Source organism: Tenebrio molitor, chromosome 4 (assembly GCF_963966145.1).
Source record: "Tenebrio molitor chromosome 4, icTenMoli1.1, whole genome shotgun sequence".
Taxonomy (NCBI): domain Eukaryota; kingdom Metazoa; phylum Arthropoda; class Insecta; order Coleoptera; family Tenebrionidae; genus Tenebrio; species Tenebrio molitor.
In genome coordinates this window covers 26,980,325-26,986,428 of record NC_091049.1, presented here as the reverse complement: position 1 = coordinate 26,986,428, position 6,104 = coordinate 26,980,325, and positions in this window count along the sequence as shown.

The following is a 6,104-nucleotide window of genomic DNA, read 5'->3' as shown; positions in this document are numbered from 1 at the left end:
GTCGAGACGTGAGTCACTTGTTCTAGAAGAGAAAAGTGTCTTGAACTGTTCGTTGGTTAATGAATTTGTTTAGGATAATCTTTTCCAGAGCAGCGGTTCTCAAAATGTGAACCTGCGATGAAGGTTAAAACAAACTCTCCTTTGCTCTTATTTCCTGACGTGTCATCTTTCTCCCATCTATCTTCCCCCAACTCTTTCTTGAAGAAAAGTATGTCTTTTAAATAAAATATGACACAAAACACACTAAGAGATTGGAAAGAAAGAAATGCGTTAACCCCGGGATATGTACACACATGACCAATCAACTTGCATTCTTGCGGACAAAGCTATCAATTCCTTTGTCCTTGTGCATCGTCTTCAATGTTATCTCTATGACGCACCCGTCTTGTTTGAAGACGAGACTTGACATTCTTCCGAAAATTTTATCGTGATTAAACAAATGTAGAAACATCACGTCGATACTATAAACAAATGTGTCCAAACAAACCTTCGATGCGAAGAGAATAACTCGCCACTTGTCTCAACTTCTCGACCCACCCCTGTAGACAAGCGCAAACATTTGCGCAACCCGCCCCAAATGCAATAGTTTTTCGAGACCACAAAAGAGGTCAGCACGAGCGCAAAATCTCCAAAGAAAATTATGCCAGTTGCCACTTGCACTAATCTGTAAAAAAATGTTGTGGCGCCGTTTCGGCGCGTTGCCGCTTGTCACAGCGCGCCGCTCTGTCGCACATTGATTTTGCGCCGTTGTTTTGTCAGAATATCGCCAAAACTATTCAGGACTGTACACCAGAGCAGACACTTGCGTAACCCGCCGTAGGTGTTATTGTTCATCGAGACCACCGAAAGAGGTCACCACGAGCGCCTGTAGAAAACATTCTGCCAATTGCCAGTTGCACTAATCGTCTGCCGAAATCTAAGAAGACTGTTGTGGCGCTGTTTCGGCGTGTCGCAGCGATCTTTTGTCACGCGCCGCTACGTCGCCCGTTCATTTTGGGGCATTGTTTTGTCGGAAGAGCGCCAAAACTGTTGAGAACTGTACACCAGACCAGACACTTGTGTAACCTGCTGTAGGTGTAATTGTTCCACCGAAAGAGGTCACCACGAGCGCTGAAAAATCGCCAAAATAATTGTGTCAATTTTCAGTTGCAATAATTTCTCGAAATATGCGAGGATGTTGTGTTGCGGCGCCGTTTCGTCGCATCGTCGGTTGTCACAGCGCTCTTCAGTTGCGCGCCGCTCTGTCGCGCGCTTATTTTGCGCGTCAGAACTGTTGAGAAAACTCACAGCAGAGCAGACGCTTGTGCAACCCGCCGTAGGTGTCATTGTTCTTGCGGACCATTGAAAGAGGTCGGCACTCGCGCGCCGCTGACTGGAAAATCGGCAAAAAAATCCAACCAATTGGCAATAGCACTAATACTCTGTCGAAATATGAGAAAACTGTTTCGGCGACAGTTTAAGTCGATTATTGAGCAATGTTATGCGGTCCGGTGGGCGTACCGTCGACCATAACACAACTCTTAAAACACATTTGTTAAAATGGGTCAATAACGGTACAGTCTGCAATAATCCGTTAATTGGTGGGTAAAGATCAAGAACAATGTCACTCCGACCCGATTCGGTCCCCTCGACCGGAAAATCCGGAAAAGCCGCCGGAACCGCAAGGCCCTCGGATCCGACCAGATGGAAGAAATTCGGCGTCGTCACCTGAATTATTGTGTGTGACAAGTCGACATTGAACCGGTCCGATTGAAAAATCGTTCTATTGACCTTAGCCGATCCGTCTAGATTACATTTTCATTTCCACTTTCATAAATTTTAAATTAACCACACATAATACAGACAAGTGCATTGAGTCCTTGCGGCTGTAATTAGATTTCTGATGGTGTGATGGAGGGTCAGTCGATAACTCCGATTGGGTCGGCCGGTTTAATTAGTTTTTTTTTTTTTGGAAAAAATCTGATTGGATTTCGTAACGTAATTGGATCGGCGATGATTTATGGGGGCACCGGAGTCGCCAAAACACACAGTCATCTATGTAAATATTGTTATTAGAGGCGACTTTTTACGTGGCATTGTTCGACTTTTTAAGCTGCCTTAAATAATTGCTAAGTAAGTCATCAGCCAGTCAAAACGCATTTCCGCCTTACACACTCACGTGATTTATTGTCTTGATCAATTAATTTTCTTGATATTTGGATTTCTTCTGGTATCCGACAGCACCTACCTTGTCGAGTTTTTTCTGCCATTTTCACCCATTTGTCACACCATCCACCTTGCGCGGTTTTTCTAAAAGTCATGGTGTTTCCTGCATCGCTCGTTTCCCTTTGTCTTTTTAAATTTTACAAATTATTTTTTACGCCCTTCCGCCTCTCATTGTCTCTTTTTTGTTGGCAACGCAACAACTATTTGAATGACATAATGGAAAACACCTTGCGCAAACTTTCCTATGAATGAATAAATTTCTCTTTAATTGACTTGCCAGCTCAAAACAAAATCTTTTAACACGTGTAAAATGCATAATGTTACTTCTCGGGTATTTTCTAATCTGCACTTCGATTATCTAAACCAAAACAAACTAAATCGTCCTCCTGACGGTCCCGATTTGGATCCAGGCGACCGCTAGTGGATCAACAAGAAGCTGAGTGGCGACGAAGAGCATTTTCAAAGACAAATATACGAGGTGTGTGGTGAAATATTTTTTCAAATATTTTATCACGTGAATTAGATCGAAATCTTGCTGCGTATAAAGTTGGACCATATGAGTTTACATAAAAAAATCAACCGTGTAATTCTATAAAATTGATTCTAGGTTAGTAATATAAGACAAGTTCAATGCTTCACTTTACTTTCATAAAACAGAATTAAATTTTTCATTAAGCCGAGACCTGCAACGTAAATTGATTGTTAAAAAATTGTGAAGTAATTGTCAACAGGTTTTTGTGATAATTACAGTAATGACTGACAAATTAACTGAATTTGATTAATTATATTGTGTTAAATTCTTTTAGAGGAGAAGCTGACAGAGGACATTTTTAATAGAAAATCAATTTTGAGGTTAAATTAGGAATTAAATTAAATTTGTAGAAAAAATTAATTACATATACAGGGTGTATCTAAAATGCGTGCGTTAGTTTTAACACGTGGTAGAGCTTGTTAAATGAAACGTTTTTTCTATTTGAATTTTTTATGAAAAAGCGTTACAAATTGATTTAAATTTTGGAATAAATTAGTCAACAAAATATATACCCGCGAAAATTTTCGTTTGGTAAAAATTGGGGAGTAAAAAATCTTTGAAAAAGAATTTTGCAAAATATTATCGAGAAAAGTTTCATGAATTGGTGAGATCTTCCACTGGTTAAAATTAACACACGTATTTCAGATACACCCTGTATACTAAATTAAGACATTTTAATTAATTTTATTACTGAATATAACCAATTAATTAAAAGATACATTTTTGAATATTTGTGACGATGTCTCAATGGAAAAGTGAATAAGGCTATAAGATATAATAAAAAAATTAATTATACACTATTGGGTGATTCAAAATGATTGTGGCCAAGTATGGCAACTATGTACGAAAATTTATGTGGCAACTGGGTGGATGAGGTAGAGTTGTCATTTGTATGACATTTCATAAGCGTGCATTTAATTTTTTTTGATATCATTACACATTGATTTGACAGTTTTCAAAATTGCGCGACAATGAACTGTCAAAGAAATATCAACTCTACCCTACCTACACAGTTGCCACATAAATTTTCGTACATAGTTGCCATACTTGGCCACAATCATTTTGAATCACCCAATATGTGCAGAAATTAATTTTATTAGTGAATTTAATTAATTAATTAAAAGACACATTTTTGAATATTTGTGACAATGTCTCAACGGAAAAATGAATAAGGCTACAAGATTTAATAAAAAAAAAATGTTAAAATTATTGACCTTCAAATACTTTAATTTCTTTAATTCCTTTTATGCTTTATGTTTTATTTAATTCTGCAATAAGAACAGCTTTATTTATTTTGAACGTTTTTAAAAATTTTTAAATGATTTATTGCATTGAAGGATTTTACTTTGTTGTTCTTTTTTGTACGAGTAGTTTGACCGTCAAATTAAAAATTCGAATTCTTCACTTTTGAAGAATGCAAAATAAACTTACTTCAAATTGGAGTTATTTCCGGTTAAATCAAAAATATAACAAAAGTGAGAAAAAAGTCGAAATATTTCTTTAATTTTATTTCCATTTTGAACAGCCGTTATGAAAACACTGCGATAATTCGATCAGTGAAGTTAAGCAATGCAGGATGCGGTCAGCGTTTGGATGGGTGACCGCCAAAGGAAAGCAATTATTATCATTAACACATAGAAATATCCCTTGTAATAAATAAATCCGGCCTAGATGCCGTACCGCTTTTTGAGAATAGTAATACTTTACGTTAATCTACGTTGACATACATATTTTATAAAAAAATATTTTCTTGAGAAATCGCCAACAGAGTGATAATTATAATTTTTAGGTAATTCGAAATTATACCCAGTGATCTAAAAAAATTGAATAGGGGTAAAAGATAAATATAAAAAGGTGAATACATAATGAAATTATTTTATTTTCAAAAAAGTATTCATTTTTCATTAGTTTCGTTTTCCAAATTTATTCCTTTCTCTTGAAGTTTTTATTTCTATATGTTCATTTTTTGTTTGTTTTATTATTATGTACAAGACAATTTTGCAGACTAACACAAATTTACCTCTTATTATCTTATTGCTTTAATTATCTTACTATAAAAATTTTATTAAAATAGGAAGAATATAGAAAATACAGAGAAAAAGTAAAAAAAGCTGGTGAAAAATATGATAAAATATTTTTAGACCCAGGTAAAGCATTATCCACAAGCTTTTGATTGCAGCAACAATAAAAAACATTTCATAGTAGTAATAACAATAACTTTTTAAATTGGTCCAAACAAATGACAAAGGGTCTAATTAAAAACAAAACAGGTGATTTGCCCCTCAAAATGGCAGACTTGGAAATATTTGTTACGTCAAAACGTAATGCAGATCAGAGTGACTGATGTGTACATTTAAATTTAGACTAATGTCGCTGTTTAAATATAACTTAATTAAATAATGTAGAGATAAATAGGAAGAAATAATTATAAATTTAATTTAGATAAGGCAGAAGAAAATAAGCGCTCGTCTTTTATCGTTTAATAACCCAAATCCACACACTTTGATGTCGCAAACACTCTTTGGTCAAATTTTGTAACTGTCGATAGCAATACAAGCAGTTAAAAGTGCTATACTGCTTCATCGTGGCGCCGTTTCGTCGCGTCGCTGCTTTGTCGCCGCGCTCATTTTGCTCAAAACTGTTCAAAATTGACAAAACTACATTAGCACTACAGATCATTCAAAACACTTTCATCTGTGAAAAACTGAAAAACTGCAAAAAACTCAACTGTCAAATTTGACATTGTTAAAAATTTGATCGTTTTTCTTATTGACAAATATTTTGCAAATTCTCACAAAGGAAGAAAGGAAATGAATTCAAAAAAAAGGAAGAATCTTAAGTTATGCGACCTTAAGAGTGCATAAATAATGCATAAATAATAGAATGCAATCACTTATTGTTACAAACTGATGACAGAACAATAAAACTTGCAGCAGAACGACTTTTGGACCAACACATCTGTAGACGGTTTTTCCCTACGTTTCGATCACCTTCACCCATCTTCAGTAGCCAGAATCGGTGGGGCAACCGTCAGACAGACAGGCGTAATTTTTTTTTTGGAGCAAACATAACCCTTGAAATGTGACAGTTTGCTAAAGGCACCGCAACTTAAATTTCCAACCGCAAATGTCAATGACTCGACCCACTTGGCAAGGTCCCTCGCATTTTTGCGAAACGCCCTGTATACCTCTCCAAACAACGAATCCAATTGCCACGGCCGCCTCGCCAAAAGAAAAGTGTAAGTCGACTTGACCGGAAGCGACATCAGCGCCAGCCGGAAATGTCAGAGCGATCGTTTAAATCAGCGCGGCGAAAAAACGCCGACGCAAACGAGCGTTTTTGGAAAAACGCGCTCCCGACGGAAACG